This window comes from Catharus ustulatus, chromosome 3 (assembly GCF_009819885.2).
Source record: "Catharus ustulatus isolate bCatUst1 chromosome 3, bCatUst1.pri.v2, whole genome shotgun sequence".
Classification (NCBI taxonomy): Eukaryota; Metazoa; Chordata; class Aves; order Passeriformes; family Turdidae; genus Catharus; species Catharus ustulatus.
Window position 1 is genome coordinate 3545261 of NC_046223.1, and position 19936 is coordinate 3565196.

Below are 19936 nucleotides of genomic sequence, written 5' to 3' on the forward strand. Positions count from 1 at the left end.
CAGTTGTGGTCAGTCTGTTTCCTAAGCTCTCCAACTCCTGCTTTTCCAGGAATGGTCAGCACAGCCTCCTATCAAATAAATACCTCTAAATTTGTCCTTTCTTGATTTAATTCTCTACAAACAACTACCCCTCCTGGGCTGTTTTTAGTGCTTGCATCACTGTTGTGTTCATTTAATCCTTGCCCCCTGTACAAATAGACAGCAAGGACAAGGCTCTATACCACAATGGCAGCCATGGGGAATGTGGGAGAAAACATGTTAATTGTTTTTTGAATTTTGCAGTATGTCAACAGGCACTGGTGTCATATCTGGGAATATTGTAGTTCCAGGAATCATCTCCAAGCTTTATTTACCAGGGAAATAGCAAAGGAGTTGTTCACGTTGCCCATAATCAGCTTTCCGGTGCTCCAGACAGATGTTTGTTCCTTCTGTTTATATCATGGGGAAAACAAAAATGAAAGTCTGAGATGGAAATGCACAGATTTCCATCCCTCTTGCTCCGTTCAGGCCTGGCCAGCTGGATGGGAGAGCACAGAGCAGTACTTTGGATCTGTGCCTGGCTCTTCCCAGCTCTGCTGTCCAGCCAGGGTTGACCTTGGCTGAGCCGTGCTCCTCTGTGCCTCCATTTCCACGTGTGTGAAAAGTCAGTCTGTCATGATCCTGTTGGCTTTTTGTTTCTTCTTTTCAAAGTATTTTGACCCCTGCTGCTGAAAAGAGCCAGACACTCCTCTCTGTGATTTACCCAGGTGCATGGGATAAAAGCAGGCTGCCTGCGAGGAACAGGCTCCCTTCTTTGGAGAGCACGGTGTTGCTGGAGGTGCATGACTGTCTGAAGTGTTTACATCCTGGGCTTCTAAAGTAATATCTGTAGGCCATCACTTTGGGTTGAAAATTGATTTTATTAGGTGAAAATGAAAATGAACTGAAGAAATGAACTGCAAGCCACATTGCTGGGCTTACAAAACACGTTAGGCAGGCTGATGTGCCCGGATGCAATGAATACACAGAGACCACCTACTTTGAACGCTCCTCTGATTTTCCAGTTTCTTTAAAGTCTAATAATACTGGTGATGCAGGATGAAAGCAATTGTGAAAAGTGAAAAAGTCCTTGTTTGCCTATCCTGTCATCTGGGGTCTGTTTCACTGAAGCTGAAAATGAAGGTAACTTGCCTTAATGCTGTAGGACAGCTTTTAGTCTAATTGAACCATGCATCGGCCAGAACCCAGTATTGAGCCTTCAGTCTCGGGTTAATCCTTTTTATTGGCTTGGGTGCAGGTTATCATCCCTTCTTATCAAACAAGGACCCCTTTCTTCTCGCTCAGGATCAGAACTAAAAGCCAGTTGAGAAAGAAATGACAAATTCAAAGCTTTAAGCCTCCCCCCCTTCCCCAAAACCCAGCCTGTGCACCCACGAGGTGTTGTGCAACTCACACACTTCAGCTGAGGCTCGGGTGCATTTTTGTTGCTAGGAAGCTCCCTCCCCTTTCAGCTGTGATTTTTTGGAGCTGCAGCTTCAAAGTGTGTGGACTTGGTTCAATTGTTTTGCCCAGCATTCTCTGAGCAGGATGTCAGATTAAATTTATGGGCAGTGTATTTGAACACCTGCTTCAGCCTCCTCTGCTGGCACGGCTCTGAGCAGAGGTATGTCAAAGTCACCAATAGCCCGTGTGGAATGTGGGTCACTCATTTTTTAAAAAGGAAAATAAAGAGGGCTTTGGGGAAGGAAAATGATAAAGTTATTTTGTATCAGGGAGCTGGTCAGGCTCCTGGGTCACAATTGTCCTTTCTGACCTAAAACTCTGCTTAAATTAACATGAGCAAAAATCCCCCACATTTATTAGCAAACTGTTTTACCATGACTACAGATCAAATCACCAAAAGAGAAAAGGTTATATTCTGCATAGTTTAAACACAGGCAAAGATTTTAAAATCAAATAGGAAATCCCCAACAAAAATTATCCTGTATATACTTCCAAATTATCCTATACTGGGTTTTGAGAGTTACTTCTCAAAGGTACTTATTCTGGCTTGGTATTTTTTAAAATTAGTATAAAACTACAAAAAAAAAAAAACCAAAAAAAAACCATCCCACTTTTTTCTGCCCTCCATAATCAGTGCCTTGCTCATTTGGAACAGATCCTAGAGTGTGAGCAATATTTTAATAAGTTTTATGACAGTGGACAATAGGAGAAATTAGGTTTATTAAAGATCTAGTAGGAGATTAAATAAAAGGAGATCGTTATGACGGCCTGGAACCTTGGTGCTTCTGCAGTTGGATTTTTTGAGCTTCCCTATGAAACATTTGGTGTGTGGGTCTCAAAAATGGGATCCTGAACGAACTGAACCAGGGGTCTGATCCTATTTGGCATTGCAGCTCCCCCTTGTACAACCCAAACTCCAGCAGCCAGCAGCAACTGGAGGTGTGTGAGGAGTGCACGACACAGCAATTTTTTGATGCCCCTGGAAGAATCCAAGCCTTTATTTCTGGGATGTTCAACCAAATTCTTCCCATCCTCTGCTGTCTTGGCTTCAAGATGCTTCCTCTGCAGGCTCCCAAAAGGAGAGGTTGCAACATCTTAAAAAAACTTTCTTTCTCTCCATATTGTTCTTTGGGAAAAGCGTAGCGTGGCTGGGATGGTTTATTCATACAAACCAGCCCAATGCCTGCTAGCCTGGGTATCCAAAATATAGTTTTATTGTTGTGGAAAGGCCTTAATGAGGAAGAAAAAAAACCCTATTTAATAAAGTGCATCAAGTGCCCTTGGGAAAAATTAGCACACAATGACTTCTTGTGCCGCCAATTGAAACGGCAGATTGGAATAGTGATAGGCTTTACAGGAAATATTAAAAAAGCACAGATGGCTCAAGTTTACATGTTTACAGTGGAGCTGGAACAGCAGCTTAAACCTTCCAGTATAGTATAATTTACTAGAAGGTCACAGACCCGGTGGTTAGGAGAGAACCTGAAGACTATTGTAAACACTGTTAGGTTTTGTAGAGGTTTAATCCCAGCATTTTTCCTTCTTTTCTGCAGTATTAGAAGCAATTGGCTGAAGCATTAGTGAAAAGAGATACTTAAAGCACGGAAAAATGTGACATTCCATTGGTGAGTGCGGAGCTGAGCCCTTGCAGGGAGCTGGAAGGGGGTTATGCAATTGCTACTGTTACTATGTAATTAGAGGCTCTTTGGCAGTAATCTATGGTTCGGCTCACAATGTGATTAAAAAAAAAATACTGAAAAATGTAAGTAGAAACAAGCTGCTTCAGCAATCACAAGAGTATCTGCTGTGCCCCCAGAGCCTTGCTCCAGAGCTCTGAGGGAGGCTGGCCAGGGAAGGATACCCTGGGGATCTGGGTTTATGGCCTTGCACTGCCACCAGCTTCCTCGAGTGCCTCAGTGAAGCCAGCTAGGATGGTTTCTTATTTAAGTAACTCATGAAATGTTAATCTACTAAAAAAATGATGTTATTTTCTAAGTTTGTTGCTTATCAGTGGGATCTTGGTGCAAATGTGAGAACAGCAGAGAGCAGGGCACACAGCAGGGATTCTTCAGACTCCCTGGGCAGACTTTTCATCCTTTTAACATGGCAAATATCACTTCTTTCATTCTTCCTCCTGTACGTTCAGACTGTTAAATCTTCAGGACACAAACTGTAGCATGCCATTCAGAAAAGGGATTTAAGAGGGCCTGTTTCAGGCTGCAGTGTAAAATGATAAGCTGGGATCTCGAAATGCAATAACTGCCGTTAGTGACAGGTGTCCTTTAATGATGTGGCTTGTTCCCTGTGGAAATCAGCTTGGTCAATCAGCTTAATGACATTTTAATGTGGAACCATGTCCTGCCTCCCCTGCAGTTTGAGCTTTTTTGTGTCCTTAAAACGATCCCTAGTCCATAGAAACAAGACAAGAAGCCAATCTGGCCCAGACATTGAGAGTAAATCTGAAGCAACAAAAAGCCCTAAACAAAAGTATAACAAAATGTGGCTCATGCATTTCCCAGTTTTCAAAGCACTGGGGAAAACAGTTCATATTGTTATGTTGTATTGTTATGTCCTTCCAGCAGATGGGCTGATTGAAGCATGAAGAGGTGAAGTAGTTTGCCAGAGAAGTGATAGAGTTTGGATTCAGAGATGGGTGTCTTGATCTCCCAGTCCAGTGTTTTGTCCTTTGGAGCAGAACCACTGGACTGTGCTCTGAGGATGAAATGCTCTGCATTTTCATGGATACAGTGGCTCACCTTGTGCAATTAAATGCCACTGATTCAAATGACATCATTCCAAGTGCTGTCAGCCCAGGAACTGCTTTCTTATTGTTGTGTTTTTTTTCTTGCACATGTACATGCAAATGTGAATGGCATTATTTTCATTTAACAAGCTCCTGTGATATCGTTGGAATCGTTCGGTAGTTAAATCATGTTAAATTAAAACTGGCGGCTGCTGCTGCCTCATCACAATCAGCAGTACAATAGGTACCTTATTAACTGAATATTTACTTTGCTGACATTTATCTGCCTCATCAGAAAGTTGACTTCACCTGGAAATGTTAAAATAGGTGAGTTGAAGCTGAAGTTCTGGGCTAATCTGGTGCTGATCTAGATGGCAATATCTCCATGTGAATTTTACCAAATGAAACCCGCATGACTCACCCCAGAAAAATCTCAACCAATAACATGAGCTCATTAAACACAAATCAATCACCACAGCAACTAAAACCACAATGTGGCAAGGAGTACTTAAAAAAAAAAAAGGGAAATTTGGGTGAAAGTGCCCACCATACCCAGCTTTTCCAGCTGAATCCAGTGCTGGTGATGGTTAGGTGCTACAGAAGATGGTGAGGACACAGCCCACGGCAAGTGTAGAGATTTTCTGCAAAACCCTTGTTCACTACACAACATTTTCCACTTCCTTGCAGCAGAACTCGCTTCAGGGCTGGAAGCCTGGGAGCAAACCTTGCAATTTAACATCTGGTGGCATTTGAAACCTCTCCACTTCTCTACTGGAGATGGGGCATGCCTGGAATGGGTGTCAGGAACTGAGGTCCACGTGAAGAGAGAAGTGGGTGCAACACATTGTGAGCTTCACCCAGGTCAGAAGGAAGGAGCCCAATTCCAGGGCCCTTGAGGTCAAGAGCCAAACAGCCTCTGATTACTGCAGCAAGAGCAGGAACCTGTGATGATGCTGGACACAGAAAGGAGACCTTTGGGTCGAGCTTGTAGCTGCTTTGGCCTCATGCAGACTTTCTATGCCTGCCCTCAGCTTGTTCTGGGAACTCTGCCAACCAAAATTCCCTGCTCGCTGTGTGAGGAAGTTTTAAGCATCTCAGCCTAATCTAGGAGTATAGTTTGCCACCATTTCTAATGGCCCTCCATGAATCCCAGGTTCAGGAGACATTTTCAGCTGAGCAGCTTGCAGTTGAGTAGGATTTGCTCTCTGAATGATCTCTTTGCCAGTGAGAATGATTGGGCAGACACTGGAGAATGGTGTAAGCCAAAGCCAAGGGCTTGCTGGGTCAGCATCATCAGCCCTGGTGATTTTCATAGAATCACAGAGTGCTTTGGGCTGGAAGGGACCTCAAAGATCATCTCATTCAACTGTCTGATATGGGCAGGGACACCTTCCATGTCCCAGGATGCTCCAAGCCCCATCCAGCCTGGTCTTGAACACTTACAGGGATAAGGAATCCACAACTTCTTTGGGTAACCTGTGGCAGGGACTCACTCACCACTCTCACAGGGAAGAATTTCTTCCTAATACAAAATCTAAACCTACTCTCATTTTGTCCGCTATGTGTTTTTCAATATGCAGTGAAAATTGAGTTTGAGTTGATCTCATGGCATTTATTTGGTTTCTGTTTGGGAGTGTGAGGGAGAAGCAGCTCAATGGTCTGCTGTGATTCTCCTACTCACTTCCCTAATCACTTTCTTAATTCCTCCTACTTTCTTCCCTGTAGGGGCAGAAAGGCAATGTCAGTTCCCCTCACCAAGGTCTCCTTGTGTGTCCAAGATTTATTTCCCAGTTACTTACTAGTGGCTGATGTTCACAATATGCCTGAGGCTGGAGAGCTTCCACACTGGTGGGAGCAATCCTCATGGCTGCAAGAGAAGGAATACAGAGACAGAATTTATGTTCAAAAACTCCCAGGGAATGACAGATCTGTCTTGCAATGGGATCCAGATTGGATCATGCTGAGACCACTGTGGTTGTGAATCAATGTATGTGACAATATCCCAGTTTTGCAGAGCTGCAGTTAAATGACATCCGCACACATCCATATTTTAGTACACAGACACACTTATGTAAGCCCATAACCCTCTTTTCCTGGTAGCAGCAGCTTTAGTTTATAGAAAGAAGCTGAATAGACAGACCCTGTCCATCTCTAGATCCGTGTGTTTACATGGGCCAGAGTTCCCCGTGATGTAAATCAGTGATTGCCATTAAACCCAGTGATGGATATGAGCTGAGGCTGGACTGTTTCTATTTACAGCACAAGCCTTGCTGTGTTTTATGTTTTGATAAGAACCTAAAATAAATTACAGGGGGAAAATAGTTGAAGTTGCTCAGCAGAGAGAACTTCTTAGGAAGAAAATACCCGTGTTGAAAGGGCTTTAATTCCTGACAACAAAGTGTAACAGGGAAGCACTGGGATTTGGAACTGACCTCAGCAAATTCAAATGAGAAGTAGAATATTGTGAAAATATAATGTTGGTTGAAAGCAGATAAAACAAACTGTCAAAGGGAAGAGGGGTTGTCCATGTGAAACGTTTCTTCAGAAATTAATTACATTTTTTTGGAAAACACACTCAAATGTAAGTTAGTGGTATACAGATAGAAAACTTGACCTATGTAAAACGTGAGATCAGCACTAAAGATTCTAAATCATCTCTTCTGACCCCTAAACTCACCCATGAAATCCTACTGTGTGTTTACATAAATCCTGGCACAATTAGTTCTTGACCTCAGCTGTGACTTAGTGATATAATAATTATTAATAACAGAAATACACAGTAATACATTTGGAAAGTGAAATTTTGTCTCCATATGTAAGAATGAAAAAAAGAATTATTTGTGTTAGTTGTAGATGTGAATTCAAAATGAGGTGATTAGCCTGCTTTATACACTGGTGAGCAAGCACTTCAGAAATAGAGGACACTTCAGTGTAATTTTGGAAGGGAAAGTAGAGAAATCCATTTGTGGCCACAACTTGAAACCAGTTGTTTCTCACAAGGATTTAACACAGTTTAAAAGAACCCCTCCCTAAATTTCAGTCAGTGTCCTCACATCCTCTCCTATGTAGACAAGTCTGTGGTCATGATACTCCTGCTTATGCCTTCCAGAATCTCCACACCAAAGCTGTTTCCTCATCTCTTTCTGGTGATGATAACTCTGTCCTTTATCTCCAGATGACTCTTACACTAAATGCAGAATACATTAAATTGGATCCTTCTAAGTTTGGATGAAATTTATTACTTCAGGGCTTAACATTTCATCTTGGCTTATGATTAGGAGGATGAATGCTGATAGAATGTTGTCTTCATTCTCCAGGAATGCTGGAGAGGTAAATACAATGTCTTGCTGAGCACAGTTTAGACCACACCAGTTGTTGGTGCTACTTCATGTGTGTATCTTCTTAGAGAAAGAAATCTACTGCTGGAAGCACCCTTGTTAAGTTAGGGACAGAAGCATGGGAGAGGGACAGTGGCACAGGGTGGGGAAAAATCCTGGCACTGCCTTGTCTGCACCTTTGGAATTTACTGCAGATTTGCTCCAGTGTGGAATTAGTGTTTGCAGGCATAGTTTGGATGATTTAAGGTTTTTATATTGATGTTTCAAGTTTAAATTCTCTTTCTGTCACAAACTTCCTGCATGAAATAAGAAATGTTAATCCTGCTCAAACCCTGTTAAAATTCAGGAGAAATTAGCTGTCACATCTCTGGGTACTGTTACCTGGTTTGGCCAGAGGAGATGATCTCCCACCATGTGTGCAGTGCCTGAAAGATGAGAATATAAAGAGAGGGATTCTCAGGTGACCTGCCCCTTACAGCTCTTTGTGCTTGTGGCTTTCACTAAGGAGAGAGTATCAGACCAAAATCCATGTGAATAAATGCATCATGTCAGGAAAGGAGAGGCCTTTGGTTTTCCCTTCTATTCTAAGGCACACTCCATACTGGCTTCAGAGAAATCACATTGGGAACAGAATTGTTCCAGGAGTTACAAGCAGGTGACACTGGAGGGCTACCATAGCTGTGAACTTCTGAGCTCTTTCTAAAGCAGTTCAGTGCCTTCAGCTTTCAAAAGAAAATTCTGCTACTCCTGTCTCCTGCAAAGATGTTGAAACATCACCTTGGATATTCAGTGATCAGCAAATATCATCTGTTGTTCTGGCCTCAGTTTGTCCTGCATTATATTGCCTTGCTGGATTGTGTTTCACTATTTCCTTTAGAAGAAGTCATATTAACCTGCCTCAAGAGACTGGAAAATACAACAATAAAATTCCTCTGAGACTGTTTAATGCAAAGGCACCATCTGTGGCTCACAGAGTTCACCACTTGGGAATGCACAGCTGGGGAAATCTCCTGGGTGAACATCCCTGCCTGTGCACCCTGGCTGTGTGACTGCTCCCACAGAATCAGGCCTTGGAGGAACTTGTGATGGGACTTGCTGTGTTCTCAGGCTGGTCTCTGCTTCCACCCCTGCATTCAGTTTGAGGATCCACCCCTGGTGCTCTGATTCCCTATAAATGCCTCTGTGCAGGGAGTGATGATGGGGTTACAGGCATTAATGATCTCCCCTTGCAGTCCTCACTGAGGTCCCTACAGGTGCTGTACAAGTCTCTGCAACAACAGCCTTGGAGCCAAAGGGTGGGGCTTTCACCTTCATCTCAGGATTGGAGAGGAGAAGTGCTTGCACCACCAAATCCCTAAGACACTCATAAATCTCTCTTTCCCAATAGACAAGGCAGATGTACAGTGGGAAAGGAAAACAAATGGCAAGAGGAGTGAAGGCATTTGACTGCAGTTCTTGGCACAGCCAAGTGTGGGATTCAGGATTTTTTAGCCTTTCTCCTGTGCAGTGGACATTTCCTCCACTGTTCCACTGTCCTTTTATGGAAATGCTCTTGTAAAACCAAATTATTTAAAAGCTTTGATTCAAATACTGCTTCTCTCCAAGCACCAGGTGATGACTCAGAATAGCAAGCTGTCATTTCCATCCCTAAATCCTGCATGTTCTGGCAGTTCCAATATGAAAGACAATAGCTTGGGACAAGTAGTTACAGTGATTCCCATTCTTGACCACTTTTCATCACTTTGGTGATCAGAGATGCTCTATTTAACCCCAGCTCAGCCTCTGAATATTCCCTACTCTTTTAAACAGCATTTGGAGCTGCTGAAACTGCTTTGAAGGCATGATTGAGTTAAATCACCAATAAATCCTACTTGACACAGTATCTATTTCAAGGCAGGGAAGTGTACACTTAACAAAATCATTCACAATCATTAACTGGTGCTGGGAGAGAGGAAGTATTTCAATCAAAGCTTACAAGCATTTTGTCTTACATTAGCTTTTGACAAGACCCCAAGGGCCCAACTTTTGTCTTTTTAGTGTCAGAGACATCACACAGGACTCAGAAGTCAGAATGAAAAATTCACTTGTAGGAGAGATTTCTCAGAAATCATTGATGCAATTGAATAAATGGAAATGGGGACATTTAGTACAGGTAAGTAGTGGCTGGATGTGTAGCTCCAGGGAGGAAGATATTACTCCATATACATTGCCCATATGTAAAGTGGACAGAATGTACTTTTATCAGGAATTTGTAAGAGTTAGCAGCTCTCAGTCATTGTGTCCTGGTGGTAAGTGTATTTAGAAGCCTGCAACATGTATTTGTATTAATTCATTAATTGTTGAAGGCCATTGGATACTCTGCTTTGACCTTCTAAACAGCAACAGGGAATCATTCTCCCCAGGTGGTTGTGTGATGAAACAGCAACTCCTCTGGAAAAATGAGCATATTTTAAAAAGAACTGTGGAAAGATATAATGAGGGTTTGCCAATAGATCACTGTTTCTAGGTGTAGGACTTTGGGGTCAGCACCTTTGTTTTGGTTTATTGTACCTTGCTGAGCCCTCTGGTGGTGCTCAGCAAAAACACCCCACGGTGCAGAGGCTGTAGGAGCCAGCGAAACTCCTCGCTGCTGTAATGGCCTTGGGGCTGTTCAGGATGCAGCAGGAATGAATTGTCTCTCTGATAGAAGTGAGTAACCAGCCCTCTTGTGTGCCTGGAAGCACCTGGGTGTGCTGCTTCTGTCTGACTCAAACAATGGCTTGGGCACAGGAAAGCTGTGCTGAGGGAGAGGAGACAGACCCATTGTTTCCCTTCTCTTAATCTCCCTTGTTTGGTACCTTTTAAAAGCATCTTTGAAGAACTTTGCAGCTATCACACAGCTGTCATGAAGCTGCTCTGAAATTCCTTCTTAGCCCTGAGTATTCAATCTGCTGTCATTGCTTCTTTGTCAGAGTGTGAAGGACCAAAGTAGATTAAATGTCCTTCTTTTTGGTAGGATACAGCTAAAAAAATTCTTATGTGGTGCTATCTGGGGATAGTTTCCTATGTTTTTCTTATGGTGCAGGTCCAATTTTAGCATGACTGCTACAGATCAGTATGTACCAGTATCAATGTGGGAGCTGCAAGGAAGTTTGAACATGCTGCTGCTGCTAGACTTGTTTGCCATGGAGAAAACTGGAAAGAAGGAAGTTGGAAGCAGAGAAACAATAGGCTGGGGAATGCTGATGATGGAGAAGAGATGATAAAAGCTTACATCAATGTTTCTTGCCTGCAACTTTATGTTGAGTTTGCAGATTTGGAAGTTCTGCTGATCATAATATTGCACCCTCCTGTCAAACAAGGGCATGAGATTTGTCTTAACCTTGGCTTTGATGCCAAGGGCACCAGGCAGTGGGGCTGGGTCCCTGCTCCTTCTCTGCAGTGCCCAAAGCTCCTCCATTGATTTATTAATAACAACTATCAATAAAATCTTTCTCTTCTCAGTGCCACATTTGATTGTAGCTGCTAAGAATTTGGATTATGTGCCAGGCAAGCTGTTGATGTAAGACACCCCTGTGCACCTGTCCACTTAGAAGGTTGATCTTATGTTGGTCTTTACTTCAGGAAGTGGCTGCTACTAATAATTTATTGGGTGCTGACAGCCTGTTCTTCCCTGTCCAAAATACCTCCTCCCTGCAAAGACTGCGCACAGAGTAAGGCAGACAGTGCCCTATAAATCATGATCAAATACAGCCATGCTGGGTGATTCAATATGTGATTCATTTAAGGTTGGAGGGGAGGAGGAGAGATGGGAAAAGATGGGATAAAAGCACTTTTCCTGAAGAATGTGAAGTGTAGATCACAGATTATTTTCAATTAGATTTGCTGGCGTGAGGCTTATGCATGCAGGCAGGAACTGGTCGTCATGTGAACTGTCTGCTTTATTCACAGGAGCAATGCTTAGATGTCCTTCTCAGGAGCTACTTAAAAAGCAAGTCTGTTTATCTGTAAAAGGAAAAATTATACATGTTGCTCTGCTTTTCAGCCCTAAGGTTATGTCTCTTCTCACCAAGGTCTTGCTAAGCATTTGTTCTTGAATCAAAAGATACTTTCAATTGATGAAAGCAATTAAATGATTTGACAGTGGCTGTCTGTGTTAGGTCTGTCTTTAAGGATTTTGGTGTCTCAGAAATTCTACACTGAAGGTTTCTGATGTGTGTCAAAGAACTTGATTTAAACTCTGATTCTGGGGCAGGGTGTGTGTGTAATGACACAGGAAAGGAAGTCTGTCTTTCAGTTCTGCTGTCTGAAGAGGTGTTCAGAAGATTCCACAGCTTTTGTCAGAGCTGCTTTCTTGTGTGAATGACTTACAGGTTCAAAGAGCTGCTTACACAGACCTACGTCTGAGCGCCTGCCCTCCCTTGGGAGTGTCAGCCCAACCTCTCCTGGTGGCTGAGTGATCCCCCTGGGAAGTACAGGAGTCTATGGCACCACTGTGAAAGAGCCTGCAGAGCACAGGGAGTGCAAGGCTCCAAGTTTGACCCAAGCTGTGTCCTGGGAATATTTTAACCAAAAGATGTCCAGTTCTGGATAGATGTGGAAACAAGGCACAAAGGGGGCTGCTCTGCTGTGGAAAGCTCTGTTTTCCCACTGGGTAAGAGTCCTTTGCACACTGTGCTGCCACTTACTGGGGCTAAAGTCTTTTAAGAGCATCAGCATGATTGATTTGGGAGTGTCTAGGTTCTGACACTTGTTATTTTTGATGATCTGACAGTTGATATAGTTGATATTACTGCCCTTGCTCCTCTGATGTTCTGAGAGAGCAGGACCTGACCCACTTGGAACTGCCACTTTTTCCAGCCTGACATGTTCAAGTTTACCTGTACTCTTCTGTCTCAGCTTATTTTTATGTGGCAGCCTGACAGTCAAGGGTCATGGCATCTTTGCTCTCTGGCAGCCTCTGTCTGAGACCCATGCTCATCCCCTTGCTTATCTGTGGGACACTGAGGATTGTCACATAGCAATGTCCCCATGGCAGCTGCTGGCCTGTTGATGTCCTGACTGATGGGAATGGACACTCATCTGGGGCTCCATGAGAGGCTCTCAGCCCCCTCTCCCTTCTGTGCAATCACCAGGGAGCCAGGGAATGGATTCTTGCACCTCCAGGCCTATGGCTCTAGAGTGCCCCTGTGCATCTGGGCCATGCAGGCGCTGTGCAGGTGATGTGTTCAGCAAGCCTGGACAGACAGACAGAGCCTGTCCACAGACTCTGCCAGGCCCTTCTGTACAAGTGCCCAGCAGGAATCTGCATCTGTGCTTCAGTTTGATTGTGCTCAAGCTTTCAAAGGGAATCTTTCCACTACCACACAACAGTTCCCATCACAGAGCAGTCCTGCACATAAGCCATAACATCTGCACATAAAGCTCTAAACACTGACAGGCATCTGGTTCACGGGTTGGGCTTAGGGCTAGAGTAGATTTCAACATTTTCTTTTCCTAGATCCTCTTGTGTCACTCCACAGTATCTGCTGATGTCAGTGTAGGCTTAGGCTGATCTTAAGGAAGGCTTTGGGCTGCAATAATCCATAAAGCCTAAGGTTCTTTTTAAAACAGGGCCTGTTTTCAGATGTACTCCAAAGCAATATTGCCTGTCATAAACTGTGAGAAATCTTCACAAACTTAGATAGTAAAAAGATAAAAATCAAGAGGTTCCAAATTCTCCTTGCTAAATTGGGATACAGACCTGAATGACTCAGAAAGAGTGGATTCATCCCTCCCCTGTCTTGCACCATGTGTGGTATTTCACAGCAGCACATCCTTGCTGGTTCTCAGGTTACCAAACCGCAGTGGTAGCACCTGCCCTGGGCTTGGGGCGTACAACAGGTACGTTCCTGCAGGGCCAGGGCAATCTCAGCTGGGATCAGGGAGGCTTTTCCTCAGGGACAGCACATCAAAACATTGCCTTGACCACAGGCACCATTTTGGGCTGACAGGTTCCTCGATCCTTGAGAGGGCAGCAAGGCTTTAGAGAGGGCACCTGTCCCCTGAGTCTGCCACCCTAGCCCAGGACAAGGGTCGTCTTAGCCTTTCACAAACAGGTGAATGCCAAGCACCTCAAAGTCAGGCCAATGTCAGCCATCTCTGGAGGGAGCTGAGGTGATTCTGTCAGGGAACTGACCAGAATTCCCTGCAGCATGTGGGGAATCTGTGCAAAACAAACTTACTGCATTAGTGCCCATGGGGGGACAGGAATCCCCAGCAAGGATTATCTAAAGACTTCCAGCAAGGGAGCGGGCTCCTTCAAATTCCAGGCGCAAGAGCAACTCTGAAATGGACAGTTTTCATCTCTGAGTCACTGGCACATGGCAGTTTGGGTTCCTCTCTCATCCCCAAGAGTTTCCTGGTAGGGAATTGTAGCAATCTGCCAAGTTTTGCAGCAAACCAGGGAAAGGTCAGGCACTGCTTGTATTCTGCACCTACACATACAACGTGTAGAGACAGATCCCAGCTGGAACAAGGAGCCTTGCGAATTCCCAGCGCTCAATATACTTGTCAATACACATTTATTCTCAGTAGGCTTGGGCTTATGATCTAATTAGGATTTATTAGAAGGTAAATGATCTTCTTAACAGAAAATACAGTTTAAACTGATGAGGGTTTTGTATAAACACACACATGCACACACAGAGGTTTGTATAAGATTATTACCCAAGTTCTTGCTGTAGAAGCCAGTAAGAATAGTTTTCCTAGTGAATCAGACAAAGGAATGGATTATTTTTCTTTTTATTAATAAAAATATATTTCTAGTCAAATTGATTTGAGTATCACTGGTTATGAGTATCAAAATAATGACTGTTAGAAAATCAGGCAGAGTCTGGTTTTCTTTCTGCAGCCAGACCCTCAAGATATGCTTCATGGAGCATTTCTTAGTCTTGTGAAGAGCTGCTGAGGTGGAGAGGCTGCTGGAGCAGTCCATCTGTAGCTCCAGGAACATGAGGCTGTGTTTTGGAGCACTCCTGACCTAAATGGCTTAAAAAAATTATGAGGTGTCCCTGGACAGGCTTGTGCAGTGAGGTCCTGTGTGCACAGGAGGTGGAACAGGTTTGGAAACATTCCATGCTCTGATCCTTCTGCATGACCATTCCTGACTCGTGATAAGGGTTTGCTCTTCAGCACTCAGTGAACCAGTGAGCAGGCAAGCTGGACCATTCCCAGTGCTTTAACAGCCTTTCCTATGGATCTTTTGCATGTGGGAACAGAAGGAAGGGAGGGAGGGAGGGAGGGAGGGAGGGAGGGAGGGAGGAAGGAAGGAAGGAAGGAAGGAAGGAAGGAAGGAAGGAAGGAAGGAAGGAAGGAAGGAAGGAAGGAAGGAAGGAAGGAAGGAAGGAAGGAAGGAAAAGGAAGGAAGGAAGGAAGGAAGGAAGGAGGGAAGGAGAGAAGGAAGGAAGGAAGGAAGGAAGGAAGGAAGGAAGGAAGGAAGGAAGGAAGGAAGGAAGGAAGGAAGTCTCTGTTCCTCAACTAAGAGATGAAAGAGTGTGCAGGACTGTTCCTGCACCGCGAGTGTGACGCCCGTGCCGGTGAACCGCTGGAACAGTCCCTGGTGAGGTTTTGGCTGCACCGCCCAGTGCTGCCCCAGGTCATTCTGGAGCAAGGTCTGGCAAGAGCTCCAGAAGGGAGCTGGCAGCCTGGTGTTCCCAGGGCTGTCCCCAGGGGCTGTTTGCATCCAGCCTCCCTGTTTTGAAGAGTAAGGGTGTTTACTGGCGAGGACTCGTGCCGTTCCCTGCCAGCTGGCCTCTGTGCCCAGGAATGTTCCCAGGCACACTTCATTTACTTGTATGGATATAAGCTAATGTTACCAGCTATCATCTGCCCTTGAATCTCACAGCACAGGGCTGGGCTGGCTGGGGGCTGCACACAAAGCTTTGGCAGTGGGGCCTTCTGCTTGTGCTGAGCATGTTTGAAACCAGGTCAGATTGTCTTCACTGAGAACCCCAACACCATCAGCAGCTTTATCCCAGACATGTTCCTGCTCCAAGCAGTGGGACTTCAGCAATGAACTCACCCTTTATGGTCATGACTTTCAGTTCATCAGCAGTTCAGGTTGCCTTGCTGTGTGCTCTTATTCACTTCTCATTAACATTAAGTTTACTTTGGAATTGTTGCTTTCAAAAGTAGGAGTCCCACCCTAAATGAACTGAGTGGAAAATTCACACTGATTCTATACAGATAGGATTTTGCTGTAGTTTCCTGTCGTAGAATCACAAAATGGTTTGGGTTGGAAGGGATATTAAAGTTCATCTAATTCCAGCTTCATTGCCATGGGCAGGGACAACTTCCAGTATCCCACTTTGCTCAGAGCTCCATCCAACCTGGCCTTAACACTTCCAGGGATGGGGGAACTGCAACTTCTCTGAGCAACCTGTACCAGGGCCTCACTATCTTCACAGTCAAAATTTCTTGCTAATATCCAATCTAACCCCAGCCCCTTTCAGTTTGAAGCCATTCCCCCTTGTCCTGTCACTTCAGGTCCTTGTAAAAAACCCTTCTCCACCGTTCCTGCGGGCTCCCTTCAGGAACTGAAGGCCACAATGAGGTGAGCCACAGCCTTTCCTTCTCCAGACTGAACAATCCCAGTTCTCTCAGCCTTTCCTCATAGGAGAGGGGTTCCATCCCACTAATTATCTTGGTGACCTCCTCAGGACTCTCTCCAACAGAGGTGATATCCATCAACTAATTCCCTGTGTTCCTGGTAATATTTTTTAAATGCACTTCTTGTAGTCTTTCTAGTTATTTTCTTCCAATATCTCTCATCTTTTGGAGTCCCACTGTATGACTTTTCTCTTCCTTCTTTGCTGTTCATAGTTCTTTTTCTCTCCTCATCCCCAATCCATCTCTTTCTCTAAAAAATCTTAGAACTTTTTTTGCTATGGTTACTGAAGCTGTATTGCAGAAGTTTAGGGCAGCAGAGATCACAAAAAGTAACAGGTCTAGTGGAAAAATAGAGTTTTTGCATGACAGCATCTCCTTTTGGATCAATAGCAGTGAGCCATATGCCAGGGTGTCTACATGGGTGTGATTTCTTCATCAGTGATCTGGAGGAGAATAGAATGTATTTTAGGATTGTCATCTGCATTCTATTCAAAGACCATAAGGATGCTTCAAAGATATGATTTACAGTAAGCTGTTAGTCACCATTTTGTGCTGTGGGAGTGATGCTGATATTTTATATATTCTTTATTAGGTGTCCATAATTGCACCTTACTGTAGAACTCTGTCTCTAAGCCCAGGCAAACCAGGCATTTTGACTTTTTGTAGTATAATTGTTGTATAATTTTTAACTTTTGTAACCTGCACAGTGATGTCACCTGCAGATAACGTTGGGGCAGCCTCTTCCCTCAAGTGTGGTGGGTTATTTTGGGTAGCTGGAAATAATCACCAAGTCAGGTGACTGATGTGCAAATAACAGACCTGGAGTGATTTTGCAGGAAACAGAGGAGCAGGGAGCCCTCCATGGTCTTTAATACTGCTATTTATATAAATGATGAGAGACTGTGGGTTTGAAGGCTGCTGCCTGATTTCTCCCTGGGAGCTGAACACCTCAAATGCTCAAGGTAATAAAATCCCTGATTGCTCCTTCTGAGTAAGTTTCACTTGGATCCAAAGTGGCAAAAGTTCAGAACTGCTGCACTACCCTTGCTTTAAATTCAGATGGTTATCTATCTATATATCTAAATATTACATATATCTATATTTGCCCATTTTGATCTCATTTTCTAGCCTGATTTGGTGGATACATTTCCTCAATATGGACAGGAGCAGTTTCAAAGCATGCTGCACTGCACATCCCTTGTATCTCCTGAAGAGATGCATTTTATTCTCCTCTGGACCATCAGCTCCACAGCCAGATTTTCCACCTCTATGAGGAGAAAAGACCAATGGCCCAAAGGAAAGTTCTATGGTTTAATGAAACAGTAAAAAAAACAAATACTAAGTTCTTAATGAAAGAAATAAAAATGAAAAGCACACAGTAGTCAGTTCTTTATGATCCATGAATTCCTTTCTCTTGCCCTGCAGAAAGCACATGTGTTCTGCAGTAGTTGGGATCCTGTTGGCAGATCTTTCATTCAGTATAATGTGCAGGATCAGGGATTTGGGAAGGAAACTGGGAATACAAGAAGTAGACGAGATCTGCTGAGACAGATCCAGCTGTCTGTTATCTGCATATAAAATCGCTTCCAACTTTTCAAACCTCCATCTCTGATGCATTTCTTTGTCCTCACAAAGGAGGACAGCTTTTCTAGTGACTCAAATTCTCCTTTTTTTGCCCAAAATGGATTCACTGTAGATGCAGATTCTTGACTCAAAGTTGTTCTTAGCTCTCCTGGATCTTTTCTCCCTCTGACCTACATGGTGCCAGAGCACCATTCCCTGTCTCTCGCTATCAACCATCACAGCCAAACCCTTCAGTCACCTGCTTGTGCTGCCCTGACCCAGAATTCCTATTTAGTACTGGAAGGCACACAAGGTGACACCAGTTAGTCCCACTTTGGAGACCACCCCAGCACTCTCTGATGGTGACAGCAAATGTGACATGAGCTCACAAGTATCAAACCGAACACTGACTGATTCTGTAGATGGCTTTTTGTATTCAGCATCCACATTTCTTCAAGGCAGAATCTGTTGGTTTCTGTGGGCAAATTCATCACTGAACACAACAGGATCATGAACACCAAAGGCTTTTAGAGAGAACTGCAATGTGAGTAATTGTCATTACAGCAGCACTTCCAAAGTAATAATTTCCAAGTGATTTTATAGTTTTGCTACATAAGTACCCAGGTAGGCTCAAATAAAAGTATTTTGACCTTAGTACATTTGAGCTAAGCCTTTATTGATGGAAGTTTTCATGGAACATGTTTTCTCATGGAAATTTAATTTTCTCCATTTAAAGTTGTATTTCTTGCAGATGAAGTGAGTGTGCTTGTTCATTGTGAAGATAACAATACAGCCAATGAATTACATATGCCTGAGTAAACTCTAAACACACAAGCCTAACATGGAATATAAATCTAAATGTCTTGCACATGCTATGCAAATTCAAGAGTCTTCAATAGGGCCCTGTTTCACCAAGGAGCTGATTCCAGAAAAGTTTGAAAAAGCAGTGGAATAACTTTAACATTATTAACCCACATAAAGACTCCTGAATATAGTACAAAATCACTCATGTTGATATTGGCTCCCCCCTGGAAAGAAAAAGAGATCAAAGTGGTTTTTTTCCCCCTGAAAATATTAGCCTTGAGTTTGTTTTCAGATCTTTAATGTAAAATTGCATTTACTTTCTATGTTTTCAAGACTGAGACATTATTGTTACTCCAGTTCAGTAGGCTTTTTATAATCAGTTCTTATACTCACATTTATTTAGCTCTTTCTGAATGGCAAGGAGAAGATTTTCCCCACAAAACTTGAGGGTCTTTTCAAAGGTGGAAATACCTTAAAGAATTGCACCTTTATGATTATTCCTAGATTTGTTTATAAGGTTAGAGCCCCATAAAGTGTTCAGAAGTAGTTTGATGGGTAAGCTGAGGCTGATTTGACATAAATTGTTGCATCCTGATACTTTGTTCATTTTCTGTGCTAGCATATTGTACTTCTTAGTGCATTGGAGTATCGGGTTACTTAAACAAGATGAGAATGCTCATTTCAACACGAGTACGACTAAAACTGGATTTTTTTGAAGAATTTTGTACATTGTCTTTTATTGTTACAATTTCAAAATGGTGGCTGTGTATTCTTGTTAAAACACAGAGAATTATAATGCATCTTAATGGGATGTATTTGTTTAATATCTGCAGAGAAAAACCCAAAGTAACCTTCTCTAATGCATCTTGAGTTTCTGCTTTATATCTTTGTTCATCAGGGACCACCCTGACTCTGGGGTTTAGTACTGAAACCCTACCAGTCAATGCAATGCTTCACTTCCAGGCAGAGTCTTACATGGGGTGAGAGGGTGTAAAAAAACCCTTTTCCATTCCAGTTATTGAATCTAGAATTTCTATCTCCTCCACCTCCCAGGAGTGACAATTACTTTGTCATAAACTGCAAAAATCGGGGCACCCCAGGTCCTGGGTGACACCAGCAATTCTGTTCACTCTGCTAAGAAGAAATGCTGTGAATTATCCTGGTTCCCAGGGTCTTGAGAGACAACTGGAAAATCACTTCATGGTCCATCCTTCACAAGGCTTGAGAACTGAGGGGAAGCATCTCTGTCCAACCTTATTCTCCTTTTTCCTGCTTAGAAGAACCAAAATAGCTGATGTAGAGGGAATGGTGAGAGCCAGGATAGCTCCTATCTGTCCTTCAAAGTCAGGACCCTCTCCTGCAGTCCTGGTGTTAGAGG